The sequence below is a fragment of the Gopherus evgoodei genome, chromosome 7 (assembly GCF_007399415.2).
Source record: "Gopherus evgoodei ecotype Sinaloan lineage chromosome 7, rGopEvg1_v1.p, whole genome shotgun sequence".
Classification (NCBI taxonomy): domain Eukaryota; kingdom Metazoa; phylum Chordata; order Testudines; family Testudinidae; genus Gopherus; species Gopherus evgoodei.
The window spans coordinates 53,557,747-53,580,447 of NC_044328.1; the positions used below are offsets into that span (position 1 = coordinate 53,557,747).

Here is a 22,701-nt window from a genome sequence, read left to right on the forward strand (position 1 = left end):
TCTGTCTGCAAGGATTTAAGATTTTCCCTTCTTCCTTCGGGCTAATAGCATCCCCCAGTAATATCCTGGATCTCTAACTCATGTTTACTTCTGGACTCTTTAAATCATTCATCCACACTGCACGCTGGTCACAAGTTGAGATGCCATTGCAAACTCCAGTTATAAACAGACAGTTTTCTTACTCTCCTTATTAACCTACATTCAAGCCCTCAGGATGCTGTGAGGAAGGTGAAAAATCTCAGCAGGCATCTTGTCAATCTTGCCCTGAAGGAAAAATCCCTTCCTGATCCCCAAAACTGCTAATCAGTCAGACCCACATGATCTTGGAAATACAGGTCAATCTATAAGTGCACAAATCTGACAGGCAGGGAGGGCAGGACAGCAGACACAGAATGGCTGCTGCATTCCCTGAGGTCTGAGTGGGCCCCTTTTTGCTCTCTCTCTCTCAGTACCCTGGGGGTTGTTTATTCCTTGTTGGTCTGATCAGGGGGCATTTTTAATGGCAACAAGGGGCATTTTTAATGGCAACAACTTTAACAATATCTTGGATATGAAGACAAAAATAGCTACTATACAGCTTTTTCCTTTAACTCTGACTGCAATCAGACCAAAGAATTGGAACAGGAATGTGAAGATATGGGACCAGGTCCACATAATTAAATTGAGTCAATTATTTTTAAATGTAGCCTGACAACTGCCCATAGTAAAGGCATATTTCCAATAACATAGTGCAAACCTCATTTTCTGATCTCTATGTAACTAAAATTCCCAGTTAATCAAAGCTATGCTATTTGCAAGAGGTTTGCCCTGAATAAAGCTCTGCGGGAAACTTTACAACAGCTCTAAATCTCACAGAATTTAGGAGCTCCACAGGTCTGAATCTGTTTTTGCAGAGCTCCTAAGTGCCTCTTACAAACTGATTCTCAACATCTGAGCTTTGCAAGACTGAAGCCCATTGACCCTGCAGACCTGCAACTGAGAGAATGCTGTTATCCCACATCCCAGTTTTTGCTAAGGTTCCAGAAGTGCAATCCTGGCCCCACTGAAGTTAATGGGAGTTTTGCCATCAGCTTCAGTGGGGCCAAGATTTCAGCCAAGATGCGCTCTAAGACCATCACAAAATCACCCTGATTTTATCATACTAAGAAATTCTGTAGGAATTTACATCTTCAGAACATTGCACAACCCATGTCCTCAACATAGTTATGCCAATTTACATCAGCTGAGGATTTTACCATACATGTGGCTGCAGTCCATAATGGTCAGTGATCTAACAGATAAGATCCAAAATACACAGAACAAAAAGTACCTTTTATATCTGCACCTACATACTTTTATTCAAAATGGTACATTTGGCAGTGTGATTAAATTAGCCTCAGAAAAGCTATATTTACAGAGAAATCTCAGAAAGGAACAGAAATCAGGCAAGGGATGTGCCAACTGCAGTAGACACTTTAATGCTTGTTTAGGTCAAGTTTATTTGATATGATAATCACCCAAATCAATTCCAGCACCGGAAAAGGTGTACTCCAGAGGATTCTTTTGGTGACTTAAGAAGCTGAGTCATATAGAAATTCTATCACATTTCTATGTGTGTACTGTATTTGTTTAGGATCCAAGAAGTCTGAGTCATTAGAAGGTACAGGGGGAAGGGAAGGCAAACATAATATTGTGCAGGCATTTCCAGAAAATCCCAGAAAATAATTGACTACTAATATAATTACTATATTGTGGAGACATGCAAAATAATGACAATGACAAAGCAGCATTGTTTATAAGCAAAACTAGTGTATTAATACTGTCAAACCAAGCTTTAGATTTTGCAAATTTCAATTCAGTAAACTAGCCTTCATTACTACACCTTTTGTTGACTTGTTTTCAGTGTCTGCGATGCTTGAAACAAAGACTGATTTTTGAATGCTGTCTAGTCCTTCAAATATTACAACAGAGCGTGACAAATACTCAGAAAATCCTCTTTTTTTGGTTTACTTAGGATATGTCATTTTATGCCAACATCTAAAGTTATCCCGGAGCAAAGAAATTGTTTGCAAAAGATTAACTGTGATGCTGTTGTTTTGGATTGACTTTTCCTTATGTTTTCAGCTGACCTGCAGAACTACTGGATCAAAAGACAATAAAATGGTAGAGTTGTGTGAAATATTTGACACAAGGTAAAACGGTTTGAAATTGCAGGTGGGAGGTGGGAGGTTGTTGGTTTTTAAAGTGAAAATCAGCTCATTTCCAAATGAAAAATCAAAGAGGGAGTCAAGTATTCAGACATTTCTGTGTTTTCAATTTGAACAAAAAAAGAAAAAATTGAAAAGGGAAAAATTGCCTAAAACAAAATTTTACATCAGAAATGTACACCAGTTTTGCACAATTTTAAATATCTGTTAATTTACTTTGATGGCTAAATATATCTGAATAGATGCATCTTACTGAACTGTGGCCAGTCTTTCCCTATATAACATTTATTTCTTGTTGGAGCTCATGTGGAATTTGGAGCAGTGGGACATTTTCAAAAGTGACCAGTGATTTTTGATGCCCAGCTTGAGACAACTTAAAGGGGCTTGATTTTGAAAAGGGGGCTCTTTGAAGGGGCATAAAAATACTTAGGCACCTAAGACAGACACTAAAAACTTTTAAAAATCTTGTTTGCAATGTTGTTGGAGCTGCGCTGGTCCCAGGATATAGGAGACAAGGCAGGTGAGAACTTTACTGGACCAACATTTGTTGGTGGTAGAGGCAAGCTTTTGAGCTTCACAGAATTCTTCTTTAGGTTTAAAAAGGTTACCAGAGTATCACACTATTTTTTAGCTGTGACACTGGTGACCTGTTCCAGACCTAAAGAATAGCTCTGTGAAGATCGAAAGCTTCTTTCTTCCACCCATAAATGTTGGTCAAATAAATGATTTTACCAACTCACCATGTTTGTCTCTCTCTTTTTTTTAAATTGACTATTGTGACTGGGTAACCTTTCCTGGCAATCTGCCAGAAGTTCTTTCATTTAATATACATATATAAATATAAATATATGAAGAAACATCTGTGTCAATATATATGTGATTTTCTGTAAAAAAACTACATTGTATAGTAGTATATGTACATCAGAAGTTCAAATTAATGCTGGTTCCTTTCTTATCTGGAATAATTCCATGCAAACATTTAATTCAGTAAACAGTCCACTGATGCCAATGAGGTTCAGACCTTATATTCTCTCTTAGATCACATGAGAACATGAATTTGGTGTGTCTCATTCTTTCCTCCATTTATGCAGATCACAAAATCATCCTCTAATCAAGAAGAGTGGTGAGTCTGATCTAGGGAAGTCCAAAAGAAGATACATACACAGAGGTAAGAGAAACCTAGCACAACATCTGTCTTCTCTTCACTTTTCCCTAGACCATACTAGTAGTCCTTTTACTTTCTTGAATACACAAATAACACTCACAAAATTCACTTGGAATTAAAAATTTTTTTTAAAAAGAATTCTATAAATCAGCTGACTAATCAAATTCATTAAGTCTCTGACAGCATCCGCTTGGTTAGATATTCTATTTCAGGCATTACATTAGTGAAAGAATTACATTTAATGAAAGAATATTATGAAAACTGATAGCGTTAGCTCCATTTAGTTTACACATCACAGGAAGTTTCTATCAAATCAAACTCAATCAAGGTCAAAAACTTTTGTTTAGAACATCCCATGAATGAAAAGCAATGTACTGTAACTATGTATTGTGGGACAAATTTAAAAAGGAGCAGCTTCTGTTTGTCTTCAGTTTTCCAGGCACATGTTTTCACTCAAGGAGAAACCTATATTTGCATATGCCAATAATCCTCTAGTTGAACAAGAATGCATCAGTTGCGCATGCAAAATACACATGCATTCTGAAAATGGTAGACAGTTTTTGAAAATTTGTTCTTATAAATGTTAGATTCCTCGAGGCTCTGCACCATCTATACATGGAAAACAAAATGACACCTCACAAAAGTGCAGTTCTGTGCATATTCCCAGCAAAAGTGAAATGCATTTGAGGATTTTCTATTAAGCAAAGTGCTAATTTCCACATGTGTAAAGTATACTATCTCAGCTAAGTTAATGAGAAATGAGCAAGCCAGATCTGGGACAAAACTCAGTAAAGGAAAGTCTCATGCTGAAAGCAGCCTATGGCATCTTGCAAAGTTTGTGTCGATTCAATGTTGTAAAATAGGCATGGTGAAAGTATTTTCATGTTCCAGAGCACCATCTTCCTAACTCCTAGGAATATACCAGTTTGCAAGACTTCAAATCTTATGTAAAAGTATCTTTAGCATTGTATCCCTATAATTCTATTGGTATGGATATGCAAACAAATAATTACATTTATAAGGCTTTTGGATTGCATCTAGTAAATGTGTTTTGTCACTGGTTGCAAAACAAATGTCCACTATAAAAACAGCTTTCATAGTAAAGAAAGAATTAAGAGACAGATGATTTCTTGCCTGGGCTGATGTTAAATATTTAACGGTTTGAAGTAAGATTGCAGAAATGGGATGAGTTGATTTTTTTTTAAAAAAACAACTCATTTCTATAACTTTTTGCAATGATAGTTACCTATATAAACAATTATATAGTATAACCCATAACTTATGGTCCTCATCTGTACTGTACTCTTATCTTGTATATCTGTTGCCTATTCTAATTTTTCTTATGTAGAAAATACAGGTCTGTCACATCTTACGTGCATTTAACATGCACGATTTCAGTGTTACGCAGTCAGCAAAAACAAAAAAAACAAAAAAGAGAAAAATAACAATTTTAATACTGTACTTGTTGTGCAGGCAATTCTGCCTGCCATTCAACTCAATGTAATTTTGACTATACGCAGTTTTCACTTTACGCGCTAACCGCGGAACGGAACCCCCGCGTAAGATGAGACTCGCCTGTAACTTGTGTTGTCAACAGTAATGTTTCCCTCTCATAAAACTGTAGGACCAATTTTTTTGCCTTGATACAAGCTGCTTTACACTACACTGCAAAGCAGCTGTGAAGTTGTCCCTGAGGATTGCCCTCATGGAAGGAAATCTCCTAGCTCGCATATAGCTGGCATAGTAACTTTACACTACCACCTTCTCTCCCCAGCTGAAGGGAGAACAGCCAGGTAAAGAGGCTATCCTATACCCTGGTAATCCCTGACAGCTTGGAATAAATTAGAATAGGCTCCAGGGGATGGAAGGAATTTTAGTTAAGGTGACTTCAAGAAACCTATCTCTGTCCCCTCATTCTGGTCCTTCTTCACTAAAGACAGTTTGGCTGGACCAGAGAATCTGGTTTACAGCATCTAAAGCAGCCTATTGGATTATTTGCAATGAGCTGGACCTAAAATGTGCTACAATGATCCTCTTTTCCCACAAACATTTGAAAATGGGAGAATTGTATGAGCAGGGGAAATAATGAAGTGGAGAGGGAAATTTCACCTTCTGAGTTATCTGGTTTATTGGTGGTGAATTCTAATCAATTATATTGCTGTGCTTTTGTTGCATTTGAGTATTAATTTGTTTGTATTGTTAAGCAATGTCAAAAATGCCTACCATAAGTTCACATGCGTTTTTATAGACATTTAACGTTTATCTCTCTCTCAATAAACATACATAATAAATTTTCTCAACATTTGAAAAAGGACAACGTATTTTCAATTTGCTTCTTATACAGTGTTTGTCAAGATAATAACCACAATATAAGGTGGAAAGTTACATCTGTTTTCTCACTAATCATTTCTTTTCTTCATTGCACATGTCCTCAGCTTTATTATTTGTGAGTCAATCCTGAATGCTGGGCAGGCTAATGGTATTGTTCTTTCACTTAGAAAAATAAAATCAAGAAAAGGTAGGTCAAATTATAAGGTTCACTGATTTTAAGGGTGTCCTAAAGGCCCTCTTAAACATATCTCTTTGTCAGGGACCAGGACATGAGCAGTCTGAGTTAGTGCTTAGAGATGGTGCCTGGCCTAACGATTAGAGCCAGGAACAAGGACTGAGAGTCAGAGGCAATGGTCAGAGCCTGATGTAAGCACTCAATTCTCTCTGACAGAGAGAGGTCCCGAGCAGCAAATCAAATTGCGTGCCGCAGAAAGGAAGCCAGGAATTCTACTATTATGGCATTGGCTGAAATTTGACTGAATGCACATTTCCCTTGGTCAGCCCCATGCTTTGGGGAATAGTGAAGGAAACACTCATTGATGAGACAAACTGGTGGGTACCACTGAGCTAGTACACAGTGCCAAGTGACCAGCATTATAGAAAATGACACCTTGGGGAAGTCGTATTATAAAGAAATGACAAGGGCGGACAGATATTGATTGAAAAGTGAGATGTTTTAGGCTCTGATCCTACAAATATTCAAGCGTGTGCGTATATTTACTCACATAAGTAATCCATTGAAGCCAAAAGAACTTTTCATATGACTAAACTTATGCACGCGATTAACTATTTGTAAGGTTGGTGCCTTAATTATTTTTTAAGAAATAAATCAAGGCAATTAAATGAAAAGTAGAGGAGAGGCACATACATCATCATACTTTACTAACATCATGATCCATGATCCCAGGTTTGAGGCTTTTAAAGAACAGCATTTTAACCAATAAATATGCATGAAACAAATAAGATAGTACATTAGCAGCCTAGGTTTTCATAACGGCATGTACTCATAATTTGCATGTGCAGTAATTCTTTCAAATTACGTATATTTTCAGTTTTCTACATACATCCTTATGAAAATATGGGAGCCTGATGATGATTAGCCAGGTTATACTGAAACCACAGTTCTACAACCTGAAAATCAGCCCTAAAATAACTATCTTGAAATGCAGGAGCTTTTTTCCTCTGTTTTTCCTGTATCTCTGAAACCATCACTGAAGGTGAATGTTAACAAAATCTGTAAACATTGTTCTCTTGTTAAAATCTCCTTATATAGTATAACTATATAATAGTATAATGGGAAAATGGTGAATAAGACTACATGGTCTTTTCTGGGTCTCAGTGTCTTCATGAATCTGCAATATGTCTTTTAAATTAAAGCATCATTAATTTAATCAGAACAAAGTAGCCAAGCTAGCACAATGAGAGGGTCCCTCATCTACAAACCACATCTAATCCCACTTTATTTCTAGGGTCAGTTGCCAATAACTCCAGCTGATTGGAAAGTCTTTGCAACTCTGCATTCCAGAACATGTGAGAGATTAAAGGTGGAGTAACAAAATAGTACATCGCATTCTTAAAGCTTCATAAAGAATAGAACTTCTTATTAAAAAAACAAAACCACCATGTAAGTAGATAGAATACTTTGGAGTCTGCAAGATTAAAATTTAGGAGTTACTTTTACATATCCTGTATGTATTAGAGACCGATTGAAGAGGCAAAGCTCAGATCCCAATTAAGGTTAGATTAGAGTTTGAATTAAGGACACACCTAGTTGAGGGTTTGAATTTAATTTCCTCAAAAATCTGACAAGCTTTTCACTCCAGATTTTGGCGACAAATAACGGAACTCACAAGTTCTTCTGCTCTAGCCCAGATTTTAGTTTTCCCTGAAGTCAACGAAAAGGGCTCCCAAATGAAGGGCTCCAAATGGATCAAGCCCTTACTGAGGTTTCTGAAATCTTGGGCCACAACCAAACTGGATTTGCAAATAAAGTTTGGAGATGACTGAAATGGAAAGTATGCATGGGTTTTCTTTGTTTTGTTTTATACATCCAGGATGAAGAAAACTGTGCTCATTTCAGCTACTTTAAAAAACACAGAGGGTTTGAGGCAGGGGAGAAGATGTTGTGCCAAAAAAAGAAATGCTAGTTGGTAGCTGTCAAACTTCTGAGAAAGTCAAACAAACTTTGGATAGTTTAAAAAATGTAGTTACTGACCTTTCATTTATTTCATATACTTTAGTATTGGACTATGGGAGGGGGGGAATTGATCTAATCTGGTGTGCTCTTTTAAAATGCAGTGACCAAAAAAACAACAAAACAAAAAAAAGATTTAAAATACAACTAAAAACCCCAGTAGCTTAAAACATTTTACTTACCTCACTTGGTATTTCTAACTTCTGAGAAAAGCCTAAGTCTGCAGAATTCATGGAAAAAATATTTTATCATGAATAATATATGAGAGTGGATTTAGCATAAAATGAAAGTTTATTTGAACTTTGGATGAACCAGTTAGAGGTGGTTCTGAAGTAACAGAAATGTTGAGATAAAAATAAAAGCTTGTTATATTTATCTGAACCATGATGGCTTTCTGATTTCTACTTTTACCCTACCGTACAAGTGTTATTTACTTCTTTGCATAAAATAAGAACTAGGGGTCATCAAATGAAATTAATAGGCAGCATGTTTAAAATAAACAAAAGGAATTATTTCTTCATACAATGCACAGTCAACCTGTGGAACTCTTTGTCAGGGGATGTTGTGAAGCCCAAGACTATAACAGGGTTCAAAAAGAACTAGATACATTCATGGAGGATAGGTCCATCAATGGCTATTAGCCAAGATGGGTAGGGATGGTGTCCCTTGCCTCTGTTTGCCAGAAGCTGGGAATGAGTGACAGGGGATGGATCATTTGATGATTATGTGTTCTGTTCATTCTCCCTGGGGCATCTGGCATTGGCCACTGTTGGAAGCCAGGATACTGGGCTAGATGGACCTTTGGTCTGACCCAGTATTGCTGTTCTTATGTTCTTATCTGCCTCAAAATAAAACTGATCCTGCCTCTATCCCTTTAAGTACAATACAGTTAGATCTATTCAAGAGAATTACATTCTAGGATATATCTTCATGTACTGTATATGGTGGGAATATGAATCTTCTCCCTCCCTTCCCCCCGGAGAAATGGTCACAACCAAATCTTTCAGTCTTATATAACCTGACTATGCACTATAACATCTCTGGACCTCTTTTGGTGGTCAGTGCTAGAATTCAGTCATCATGTTAACCACAGTGCTTCCATGGTCAATACATATATATATTCCCTAATAGCTTTGCACACAAAAGGTACTCAGTCATGCTTCAAAGTGTGCCTCATTAATGAGATTAATATTTCTCTAGGAGGGAAGAATAACTGGATAGGAGGGATAGACTGGGATCCAGCCAAGAACATTTCTTCAGGTGGGCAGATGGAAATCATTAGAAGGCAGAGAAACCTTTAAAGATTTTTTCTTTTATTTTGTTGTGTCTTACGATCGCCTCAAGTTTTTAGCAAGGATGAAGTTCATTCCAATTTAGATATTTCCTCCAAACCACTTCACTCATTCCTAGAATCATTATCACTACTACCAGGGGATTGCTCCTGGTTATTGAGTATAGTAAACATTTTCCACTTTTAACTTTCTCACCTTTAATATTTATTCAGATATGTTTCTCCATAGATAAATACCAGGCCTTCCATAGCAGCACAGAGAATATAGCAGTAAACATCAGAGAGACACAACCTTGCGAGCTGTTGTAAACACCCTCTCTTCAAAACCTTCGGGCAAGCGGTTGCACATGCAGTTTCATACTTGATTTCTTTTGAGATGTCCCCAGAATGACTGTTGTTCTCATCTGGTGTCAGTACTTGAAACTTCACATCCCAACAACCTCCAAGGCCCTAGACAGTGGCAGCTCCAGGCACCAGAGCTCCAAGCGCGTGCTTGGGGCGGCAAGCCACGGGGGGGTGCCCTACTGGTCCCTGCAAGGGCGGCAGTCAGGCAGCCTTTGGCATGGTACCTGCAGAAGGTCCACTGGTCCTGTGGTTTCAGCAGCAATTCGGCGGTGGGTACGCCAAAGCTGCGGGACCGGCGGACCTCCCACAGGCAAGCCGCTGAATCCGCGGGACCGAGGACCTCCCACAGGCAACGTGCCGAAGGCTGCCTGACCGCCGTGCTTGGGGCGGCAAAAAAGCTAGAGCTGCCACTGGCCCTAGTTCCCTGTTTACATGCAAAAGAATCATTCTTGTTCCCTGGAAACAAGTTTTCTGAGTTGGTACAAACAAGATCTGTTGCTCAGAAGAATGGGAAGACTGGTCAGCAAAATGTGCTTTGATGTCAGAAAAACTGAAAGCAGGCATTTAAGCACTTTGGGAATGACGAGGGCACTGGATAAACTCTTTGGGGGCAAGGATAATCTTTCCATTATTTGTGTCTACAGTGCCTCGCAAAATGAACCCCAAATGCTGACTGAAACTTCTAGGTGCTACCTTAATACAAGTGAAATATACAACAACAAGCCCGTATTATCCACTGAAGTGGACAATATTAGTTTCCATAGGGACCTTAAGTTTCCCTATTTCTTCCATTTGTGTATTTCTACTTCCCTAATTCATACAACACTCATCCATCCATCCAACTACTGCATCCCCTTACATGCCTTTTCAAGTTGCTGTCTCCTAATAGATTAATGAGTTATGTATTCCTGCCTAAAGCCAATGACTGCTCATAAGTGAGTGCGGTGGTGGAAATTTGAAGAGTAATTTAATCTATCTAATGGGCCCAATTCTCTGGTGTAAGTATACTTAGCTCTAGCCCCTGGCATAAAGCTGACTTAAATCCAGCAAGTTTGCTCCCTGTGGTTTCTCTCAGATGTGGCATAGGGCCACCAAAAATGTTCTGGGGACACCCCGTGTTCTGGCTGCTGATGCAGGATGCATCCCCAGGAAATGACATCATGACCAGGCCAAGCTGCCCCTACTTATCCCCAGCTACCAAGATGCTCCTGGGGCCTTTTATATCCAACACAAAATACAGAGGCCTGAAGGGAAGTTTACAGTAGCCCAAAATCCAAAGAATGTAAAAAGGAGTTTAAAACAGACTGTGATCAAACCCACCCAGTCTTGTGCAAAGCACAATGTGACGAGACAAGTTTATTTGTGCATAATAGCTTACAAGGGTTTCTATAAAATTGCCCACTTCAGTTATTCACCCTTAAATTTAGATCTAGGTTCCCATGGTGTCATGAAATACAGAAAGGATTAGCTCCATCTAAATAAGAGCTTTTTCCAATTAGCTGCTAAAAATGTCCTATCAATAACAACATGGAAACTTTAGGAAGATTAGAACAAAATGTGGAATAGTTATTTCAGGATACATATATAATATATATACACTGCAGTCCATTGACTATGAACTGAGGAGTCCGTAAGGATAAAATCTACTTTAAAGAGGAGATCTAATATCTTGCAAGAGAATTACTGAAGTGCACGCTCCCATGGGCCAAAGATATGTAAAACAGGAGATACCAAAATGTCTGAACTACTGTCAAAATCCATTGGCTGAACACTAAAGAGTGCCATGGGAATATTGAGGCAAATTCTCTTACCAACTAGTAAAGAACAGAAACTTGGCGGGAGGTGACTGAATGTTTTTGAGGTTCCAGGAAAGCCAATTCAAAAACATAAATGTAAGGAAGAGAGGATAAGAATAATCCAAACAGCAAGAACATCTTCTTTTCAAGCCTATTTTCCAGAAAAGAGAAGACCTTTCCAATGGTAGAGCAACTAAATATATAGCAATTGTCATAATGAGAAACTATCAAGGACAATGAAAAAAGTAAGGTATAAGGCATTTTAGACGTGTGCAAAACCAAGCATAGGCTGAGACACTTGTGTGTAAAATCTCAGACAATTTGTCTCTTATCCAAGACAAAAGAATATATAAAATGCCAAAAACTTAGCAAGATTCAAACATGGATTGGATTTTTATATGGATAGCAACTATCCAGAGTTATAACAGCAAAAAGAAGAATTGAGGAAGGGATAGAAAACTTCATGCTTCAGAGTTTAAGATGATCTCTAACCATTAGGGATTAGCATGAGACCTTCACAGAGGCAGATTACTCCACATTTGCCTACTGCAGTTACTCCCACCGGCCTATGATACATCTGATGCTGACCACTGTCAGAGACAGGATATTTGACTAGATGGGCCATGGACCTGACCCAATCTGACAATCACTACGTTCCTATACATAGGAACATAAGAACGGGCATACTGAGTCAGACCAAAGGTCCATCTAGCCCAGTATCCTGTCTTCCAACAGTGGCCAATGCCAGGTGCCCCAGAGGGAATGAACAGAATAGATAATCATCAAGTGATCCATCCCCTGTCACCCATTCCCAGCTTCCGGCAAAGAGAGGCTAAGAACACCATCCCTGTCCATCCTGGCTAAAAGCCATTGATGGACCTATCATTGATGGCCTATCACTGATGAACCTATTCTCCATGAATATACAGGTATTCTGACATAGGGAAAACTGGTGAAAGAAAAGGCTGTACTCCATTGGTCATTTCCAGTAAGCTATCCTCTTCCCATCAGAAAATTATTTGAATCATACCAGGAAATTTTGAAGTGCAGAGTATTAAATTGATTATAAGAGTTAATACTAATTAAACATGAGCTGCTGGTACAATTATATAGCAAGAAAGAAAACCCAATCCTTGCAGGTATAAACCGGGGACTATTAGGTAGAAGTAGGGAGGAGATATTACCTCTGTATATGGCATTAGTGAGACTATTATTGGACTATGTCCAGTTCCAGTGTTCAGACTTCAGAAAGCATGTTGAAAAATTGGAAAGGGTTCAGAAGAGAGCTACAGGAATGATTAGCAATTTGGGGAATGTACCTTATAGTGAGAGACTAAAGAAGCTCAATCCATTTTGTTTTTTTAAGAGAAGGTTAAGAGATGACTTAACCATCGTCTATGAGAATCTACATGGGAGACAATTTCTGGTAAAAGACTGGATCTTTACCCTAGCAGAAAAATCTCTCCATTGGTTGGCATATGAAGCTAAACAAATTCAGACATGAAATGAGGAGTCCTTTTTATATTATTGTTATTATTATTACCAGCAAGAGTAATTAACCATTAGAACGATGTACCTAAGGATATATGGATTCCGCATCACTTGGGATCTTTAAATCAAGATGGGATAAATTTTCTGAAACCAAAGTCCTGGGCTTGATTAAAAAATTATTGGGTTATGTAGGATCATCAGAATAGATGATCAAATAGTCCCTTATAGTCTTTAAATCTAATTAACGATTTGTTCTTTTTTGTTTACTTGTTTTAAAAGATGACTTAAAAAAACAAGACAAGGATTTGAATCTGAAAACTGGAAATAATAAGTAGAAAACCAAGTATGACCTCAGCAACACTACACTGGAGGTGAGGAAATGATTAATATTTATAAGTGTGCAAAAAAGTTCACTGAAATTTTTATCGCATCACCTCAAGGGGTTAATGTAAAGTGTTTGGGGAAGTAAAAAGAGGAAAATATATGGATGGAAAGGACACTCAAACCTCACTACCATAAACCAGGCACCTAGATACCATTCCATGTGTATTATCAGACAGGACCAGAAGCCCACTCAGTGGGCAAAATTCTCCATATTAAGAGAAGACAGAAACTGATTATCTAGCTATTGTCTTAATTCTGCTGTCATATCAAAACAGATGAGACTTGATTGTTAAATAAGACGGTTACTCACCTTTGTAACTGTTGTTCTTCGAGATGTGTTGCTCATATCCATTCCAGTTAGGTGTGCGCGCCACGCGTTCACGCTCATCAGAAGATTTTTACCCTAGCAACTCCGGTGGGTCGGCAGGTCGCCCCCTGGAGTGGCGCCGCCATGGCGCTGGATATATACCCCTGCGGACCAGCCCGCTCCTTAGTTCCTTCTTGCCGGCTACTCCGACAGTGGGGAAGGAGGGCGGGTGTGGAATGGATATGAGCAACACATCTCGAAGAACAACAGTTACAAAGGTGAGTAATCGTCTTTTCTTCTTCAAGTGATTGCTCATATCCATTCCAGTTAGGTGATTCCCAAGCCTTACCTAGGTGGTGGGGTCAAAGTGAGATGTTGCAGAGTGCAATACGGCGGAGTCGAAGGCTGCGTCATCCCTAGACTGCTGAACCAGGGCATAGTGGGAGGCAAAGGTGTGGACCGAGGACCAGGTCGCTGCACAACAGATTTCATGAATGGGCACGTGAGCGAGGAAAGCAGCTGATGAGGCCTGAGCCCTGGTGGAGTGCGCAGTCACGTGGCCCGATGGGACGTGAGCCAAGTCGTAACAGGTGCAGATGCACGATGTTACCCAGGAGGAAATCCGCTGCGAGGAGACAGGAAGCCCCTTGATACGCTCAGCCACCATGACAAAGAGTTGGGGAGTTCTGCGGAATGGCTTAGTTCGCTCTATATAAAAAGTGAGCGCTCTACGAACGTCTAGGGAGTGCAGCTGCTGTTCCCTGCGAGACGAATGCGGTTTTGGGAAGACGACAGGGAAGAAGATCTCCTGGTTAATGGGGAAGGCCAATACTACTTTGGGGAGAAAGGCCAGATGCGGTCGCAACTGCACCTTGTCCCTGTGGAACACAGTATATGGGGGATCCACCGTGAGGGCCCGAAGTTCCGAGACCCATCTCGCGGACGTGATGGCCACCAGGAAAGCGGTTTTCCAGGAGAGGTAGAGAAGGGAGCAAGTTGCTAACGGTTCAAAAGGAGGGGACATGAGTCTGGCAAGAATCAGGTTAAGGTCCCATGTTGCGGCAGGGCGGCGTACTTGAGGGTAGAGGCGCTCTAGGCCCTTAAGGAACCTAGACACCATCAGATGAGAAAACACCGAGCGGCCATCCTCTCCTGGGTGGAATGTAGAGATGGCAGCCAAGTGGACTCTCAGAGATGATACCACCAAGCCCTGTTGTTTGAGGGACCAGAGGTAATCCAAGATGTTGGATATGGAGACCTCAACTGGAAGGAAGTTCCGCTCCACGCACCAGCACGCGAAACGTTTCCACTTGGCTAAATATGTAGCTCTAGTGGAAGGCTTCCTGCTACCCAGGAGTACCTGCTGCACTGGGGTGGAGCAACGCAGCTCAGACTGAATCAGCCATGCAAGAGCCAGGCCGTGAGGTGGAGCGACTGAAGGTCTGGGTGACGGAGCTTGCCGTGGTCCTGGGTGATCAGGTCCAAGTGAAGAGGCAGGGGAACAGGGTCGGCTATGGATAGATCTAGCAGCATGGTGTACCAGTGCTATCGAGGCCACGCTGGAGCTATCATGATCAAGTGGGCTTTGTCCCTGTGTGCTTTCAGTAGGACCTTGTGGACGAGTGGAAACAGTGGAAAGGCGTAGAGCAGGTGCGTTGTCCACGACACAAGGAAGGCATCTGCCACTGAACCCGGTGAGAGGCCTTGAAAGGAGCAGAACATCTAGCATTTCCTGTTCCCGCGGGATGCAAAGAGGTCTATCTGGGGAAACCCCCACTTTCGGAAGAGCGAAAGAGCAACGTCCAGGCAAAGGGACCATTCGTGGGAAAGGAAGGATCTGCTGAGGCGATCCGCCAGCGTGTTCCGAACTCCTGGGAGAAAGGACACGATGAGGTGTATAGAATGGGCTATGCAGAAGTCCCATAGTCATAAGGTTTCTTGACACAAGGGTGCAGATCTCGTGCCGCCCTGTTTGTTTATATAGTGCATGGCTGTTGTGTTGTCGGTGACTACCGACAACACAACAGCCCTGTATGTGTTGCCGGAACGTCTGACAAGCTAGGCGGACTGCTCTCAGCTCCCGGACATTGATGTGGACATCCAGCTCGTGAGATGACTAACGGCCTTGGGTGCGTAGGTGCCCGAGGTTAGCCCCCCAACCGAGGGATGATGCGTCCATTGTCAGGGACGCTGAGGGCTGGGGCGGGTGGAACGGGAGCCCCGCACACACCATGGAGGGATCCAGCCACCACTGGAAGGAGTCTAGCACGGTCGAGGGAATGGTGACGACCATGTCCATAGGATCCCTGGCTGGACGGTACTGTGAGTTGAGCCAGGATTGGAGGGGCCGTAGGCGCAGTCTTGCGTAGTTTGTTACGAACGTGCAAGCCGCCATGTGGCCCAAGAGAGCGAGGCAAGTGCGTACCGAAGTTAGTGGCGCTGTTTGGAGCCTCCGGATGATGGCCGTCAGAGCCTGGAACCATGGCAGTGGTAGGCAGCCTTTGGCAAGAGTCGAGTCCAAGGTGGCACCAATAAACTCTATCCTCTGAGTGGGGATTAGAGTTGATTTTTCCACATTGATCATTAGACCTAGATGTAGGAAAAGGTTCTTGACAATGTGGACGTGATTGATGACTTGCGTCTCGGAGGTCTTGCGGAAAAGCCAGTCATCTAGATACGGAAAGATGTGTATCCGACTGCGACGAAGGTGGACGGCGACTACAGCCATACATTTGGTGAACACCGTTGGGGCTGTAGAGAGGCCGAACGGGAGGACCGCAAACTGGAAATGCTGCCAGTTGACCATGAACCGGAGGAACCTTCTGTGAGGTGGGAAGATGGCTATGTGGAAGTAGGCATCTTGCATGTCGAGGGCGGCATACCAGTCTCCAGGATCCAGGGATAGGATAATGGTCTCCAGGGATACCATACAGAACTTCAGCTTTACCATGTATCTGTTGAGTTCCCGCAGATCGAGGATTGGTCTGAGACCTCCCTTCGCCTTGGGGATCAGGAAGTAGCGGGAATAGAACCCCTTGCCCCGCTCGTGCTCCGGTACCTCCTCTATGGCTCCTTTGGTGAGGAGCGTTTGCACCACCTGTAGGAGGAGTTGCTCGTGAGAGGGGTCCCTGAAGAGGGATGAGGGAGGGAGGTGGAAGGGGGGGGTTGAAATAAATTGTAGGTGGTATCCAAGTTCCAACGTGCATAGGACCCAACGATCTGATGTTAGCTGGGACCACGCAGGGAGGATAAAGGAAAGCCAGTTGGAAAAGGGCAGGGATGGATCCTTTAAAGAAACTGGAACAACATCCTCGGGCGCACCTTCAAAAGGAAGGTTTTGGCCCAGAGGAAGGCTTGGAGCAGCTTTGGTTCTGGCCCCCTTGGTTGCCTGATTAACTCCGGCAGCCGTTTCTGCCTCGCCATCTGGCGAAGTCTTGTATCTGCCAGGGTTGAGGGTAAGGGCGGTGCTGTTGGGGTCAGAAGGGCCTGCGCTGAGTTACAGGCATGTGCATCCCTAACGAGCGCATAATGACCCTGTTGTCTTTTAGGCTCTGCAGCCTAGGGTCAGTTTTGTCCGAAAATAGCACTTGACCTTCAAATGGAAGGTCCTATATAGTGTGCTGGAGCTCCGGGGGGAGGCCGGAGACCTGCAGCCATGAGATACGGCGCATAGTCACGCCAGAGGCCAGAGTCCTGTCGGCTGAGTCTGCGGCATCCAGAGGAGCTTGGAGGGAAGTTCTCGTGACCTTTTTCCCCTCGTCAAGGATCGCCGAGAACTCCTGCCATGCGTCCTGCGGAAGCAGCTCCTTAAATTTGTCCGCCTCTGCCCAGGTGTTGTAGCTATGGCAGCTAAGGAGGGCTTGCTGGTTGGACACATGGAGCTCGAGGGCTCCCGCACAGTAAACCTTTCACCCTAGTAAGTCCATGCGCCTCACATCCTTCGATTTAAGGGCTGGGGCCTGCTGGCCATGGCGCTCCCTCTCGTTAACCGACTGGACGACGAGGGAGCAAGGAGGAGGATGTACATATAGATATTCATAGCCCTTTGAGAGCACCATGTATTTGCGCTCTACTCCTCGCGCAGCAGACCAAACAGAGGCCGGAGACTGCCAGATTGTAGTGGTATTGGCTTGTATGGTCTTAATAAATGGGAGGGCCACTCTAGTGGGGGCATCAGATGAGAATATGTCCATCACTGGGTCTTGGACCTCTGGGACCTCCTCGGCTTCCAAGTTCATGTTCTGTGCAACATGCCTGAGAAGGTCCTGGTGGGCCCTGAGGTCAATTGGAGGAGGGCTGGCCGACGAGGTTCCAGCTACAGCCTCGTCAGGGAAGGATGAAGAGGAGAGACCTGGAACGAGCGGGTCTGATGAAGGCTCCGCCTGAAGCATTGTGTCAGTCTCCCTGGGGAGCTCGGAGCCCTGAGGCTGGGTCAACCCTTCCTCCATAGGAGGAGGGGGAGGACGGGTAATCGTAGCCTCCGGTGCCCTGTGTTCCAAGGCCGTCAAGCACGGTGGACCTGGGAGAGGGCCTTGGGCCTGATGGTATGTCCAGGGCGTCCAGAATCCCCACTGCTGTGGACCATGATCTTGAGTCTGGGGCTCACTGAACAAGGCAGCAGGCACATCGGTGTCCAGGGCATATGCACTGTCACCTGAGATGACACGGATGGCTGTCGGGACGGCCATGGAGGAGCCGAACAAGGTGGTATGAGTCCTTCACTCCCGTCATTGGAGATCTCCTCGGTGCCAGGGATCAGTACCGGGAATCGTATCAGTGCCAAGACCGAGACCGGGACCTGCAACCAGCGCGGTGCCAGGAGGTCGACCTGGATCTCGAGCGTCTGCGGCAGGACCGGCTGCGAGAGTCTCGGTGCTGGGAGCAGTGCCTAGAGCCGGAGCGGTATCAAGAGTACCGACTGGGACGAGAGTGGATCTGTGCCACAAGTACAACCGGTGCCGCCTGGGTGAGCGGTGCCGGGACTGCGAGCGGCGTTGAGATTGGGACCGACCATGAGACCTTGAGCGGTGCCGGGACCTGGATCGAGACCAGTGTCGGATCGTCGACTACAGCGAAGGAGGCCTCATAGCGGCAGGCTTGCCTCTGGAATGCAGAACCCGCACCGGCGGTGCCAGGGGTTGAGGCAGGGCAGACTCAGTCATCGCAATAAGGTCCCTGGCCAAGGAGAATGTCTCCGGTGTGAAGGAGACCGTCAGCTTGACCACAGGTCTCACCGGGGAGCTCTCCTGGACCGGAGTCGACGGCCCTCTCAGGACCGGAGTCGACGGTACCACAGTCGTCGTTGCCGCGGCAGGGGTAGGTGCCAGGCGATCCGGACGAGTCTGCACCAAAAGTGTGGAGGAAGCTGAAGGTCTTCGGTCAGGTCCCTGCACCGGAGAAGGCCGGTGCCGAGGTGTCTTGGCGGAGCTGGCGCGGTCCAGTGCCGGAGGAGCACTGTCAGTGCTCGGTGCCGAGGGTTAAGGGCTGCCTCCATAAGGAGAGTCTTTAATCGAAAGTCCCTCTCCTTTTTAGTCCGCGGCTTAAAGGCCTTGCAAATGCAGCACTTGTCGGAGATGTGTGATTCCCCGAGGCACTTTAGGCAAGAGTCGTGGGGATCGCTTGCAGGCATCGGCTTTTTACAGGCCGAGCACAGTTTAAACCCTGATGAACCGGGCATGGGCCCGGGCACCGGGTGCGGGGAAGGGCTAGAGCCCAAACCCCGCTAAACTATGTACAACAACTAACTAACAACTATAAACTATAAAACTAATTATACTATAAACTAAGTCAACTATATACAACAAGAGATCAAATGAGCGAAGAGAAGCTAGGGAAGTGGAGGACAGCTAAGCCACACTCCACTGTTCCAACGACCAACATGGGCGGTAAGAAGTAACTGAGGAGCGGGCGGGTCGGCAGGGGTATATCCAGCGCCATGGCGGCACCACTCCAGGGGGCGACCTGCCAACCCACCAGAGTTGCTAGGGTAAAAATCTTCCGACGAGCGCGCACACCTAACTGGAATGGATATGAGCAATCACTCGAAGAACTCCATGTTCTTGGATTTAAAATAAAATAATAAAAAATAAATCAATTGAAAACAAACAGCTACTCCAGAGGTTCTAGATTAAAATCAATACAGAATAGATGTTTACACTGGAAAAAAAGACCAAACAGTACTGCAATACTATTAATTACACAAGATATACGAACCAAACAATTTACATCATAATCAGAATTTGCATTGTGTAATGAAAATACGTTTATAGAGTAACTGCTTACAAACTTTTGCTTGGCTCTGATTTCATTATTTACTATTTTGGATGAAATTCTGTGATGTTTATCTACCACTTTGTCTTTGATGTTTCACATCTTCAGTTTGTTTTTTCTCTATTTTTATTAACCTGTCCCTTATTCCCAATGCAATGAATAGTTACTTTGATTTGCAATTCCCTTCAGCCAACTGAACAGAATTATTCTTAAAAAAATCCCTCAGTAATAAGTTATTTTGCAGAATTTTCCAAGCAAGAAGGGGTTGAACTTTCTTTTATTCTGTCTATAATTAAGTATATATTTTAGTGTGTTGTTGTCACAGAAATGACAAGCGTCAACTGCAAACACATCCTTTCAAGATGTTACTTCAACAGAGGCTTTTAGTTTCAGTTGTTGCACTGACATAATAGAAATATTTTCAGCAGGCAAGTTTAGGGAGGAAGAGAATGTAAGAACCCAAGATTACCTTAATCCTCTTTTAAAGATGCATTTAGTTTTACTTTATTTCTATGGAGCACTCTGAAAGACCTATCTATAGTATATCTGACAGCATTCTGTGCCAAAAAATTAAAAATTCTGCACTTAATATTTTAAAATTCTGCAAACGTCAAATAAACGTGGAGGCTCCAGCATGGCATTGAGGATCACAGGCCACTGGCTGTACATAGGTGGGAGATCATGATGCAGCTCCCCCATGGGACATGAACTCAGCGGTGAGGCTGCACCCAACCCTGACACAGTGCAAGGACTGGACCTGCCCCAGAAGCACCCCCCAGGGCCCTGCCTCTCCATACCAGGTGTGAGTGACAAGGCTCAGCAAGGCAGGATCCAAGTGTGGAGGGGCTCAGTGTAGGGGGATTCAGGTGTGGGTTGAGAAGGTTCTGTGTGGGACAATCTGGGTGCAAGCAGCTCAGTGGGGGATCTGGATGCACAGGGGCTTGTTTGAGGGTTCTCAGTGCAATGGTCATGGGACACTGCAGGGGGGTCAAGGTGGTGGGGGCTCAGTGGGGGGGGTCTGGGTGTTGGGGATAGAGCTCAGAAAGGGGGAGTTGGGGTTGGGGCTGAGTGCAGGGTTCAGATGCTGGGTGAGTGGGGTTCAGTGGGGTGGGAATGCAGGTACAGCTGTTTGAAGCTCGGTAGGGAGGGGATCTGGGTGCGGGTGGCTCATTGGGGAGGTCCAAGTGCAGGGGGCTCTTCGGGGGAGTTTAGGTGCAGGAGAGTGTGTGTGTGTGTGTGTGTGTGTGTGTGTGTGTGTGTGTGTGTGTGTGTGTGTGTGTGTGTGTGAGAGAGAGAGAGAGAGAGAGATTTGGTGGGAGAGTCTGGGTATGAGGGGGTCTGGATGCACAAGGATTGGGTAGATGGGGGAAGAGCAATGGGTGCAGGAAGTGTGGGGGGCGGGGGGAGAGTTTGCAGAGCTTCCTACAGCCAGAGGAGAAATCTGGGGGTGGGTCTGACACGGTCGTGGATTCCGTGCAGGGGGAGAGGAATTCCCATCCTTCCCAGCCCAGCGGGACTAGCAGCTGAGCCCGGCACAGGGTTGGAGCCAATAGTCAGGTCTTCCTCAGTCCTGGCCCCCTACCCCACAATGATTTACCTCTCTGCCAGCTGCCTTGGGCACCTGAAACATACTGCTTGGGAGGGTCGCTTGACTGCTCTTGTGGCTTCCCTTTGCTTGCCAATCAGAAAGTCATTTTTCTGCAGGGAAACAAAGAAATCTGCAGGGTACAAAGTCTGTGCATGCACAGTGGTGCAGAATTCCCCCGAGAGTAATATATTGACCGAATTTATCTTCTGTCCAGTGCCCATTTAGTAGCAGCCAGTCACTACAACTAATTTGGATGTTTTCACGTAATTTGTTATTTGTTCTCTTATTAGTACGTTTTGCATTATGTGCTCTGAGGATTAAAAAGACGTTTTCAAGCCAAGCACGTTAAAAGCTTTCTCCTTTTTTAGCCTTTATTGATAACAGATGTAAATCATGACTGTAGGATTTAAATTGGACCCTGAGATTTAGAAGTTTTCATCAAAGTTTCCATTAAGAAAAACCTTGGTACTATTTTTATAAACAACACCCTATGGAAAGTAATAAGTCTGCTGTTCATTCTTTAATTCTGACAGCAGATGTGGTTATATTGTGATGGTTTTGGGGTGCTTGGTACCAATAGTTACCTTATTACCCTCCCCCAGCCCAACCTTCAGTGAGAGAGAGACTTGCTGGTGCTTAACTGTGTGTCAGCTCCCTGACACCTTGTCATAACATATTTCCCAGATTTGGACCTTAGCGTCCAAAATATGGTTGTTAGCATGAAAACCTCCAAGCTTAGTTACCAGCTTAGACCTGGTAAAGCTGCCACCACCCAAAAAATTAGAGTGTTTTGGGGCACTCTGGTCCCCCTAAAAACCTTCCTTGAGTCTTACAACAAAGGGGAATAAATCATTTCCCCCCCCTTCTCCCTTCCAGGTGTTCCCTCCCTGGGTTCCTGGAGAGATATACAGAAGCAAGCTCCGTGAATCTAAACAGAGGGACTCCACCCTCCCCGTTTCCAGTCCTGGAAACACAAGTACTTCCTTCTTCACCCAGAGGGTATGCAAAGTCAGGCTTAGTAAATCTAACACAAAGAGATTTTCCCCCTGACTTCTTCCTCCCACCAATTCCCTGGTGAGTTGCAGACTTAATTCCCTGGAATTCCCACTAAAGAAAAACTCCAACAGGTCTAAAAAAGAAAGCTTTATAAGAAGAAAGAAAAATACATAAAAATGGTCTCTCTGTATTAAGGTGACAAATACAGGGTCAATTGCTTAAAAGAAATATGAATAAACAGCCTTATCCATAAAGAATACAATTTAACACATTCCAGCAACTACAAATACAAAAATAAATACAAAAAAACAAACAATATAAACCTACTGTCTTATCTCTTTGTACTTACAACTGGGA

General features: G+C 43.7%; 1 protein-coding gene across 3 annotated transcripts in view; it reads right to left on the bottom strand.

Moving 5' to 3' along the window:
* Window positions 1-22,701, bottom strand: part of GRID1 (glutamate ionotropic receptor delta type subunit 1) — an 870,609-nt gene that overhangs the window by 387,651 nt on the left and 460,257 nt on the right. The gene's annotated exons all lie outside the window — the stretch shown is intronic.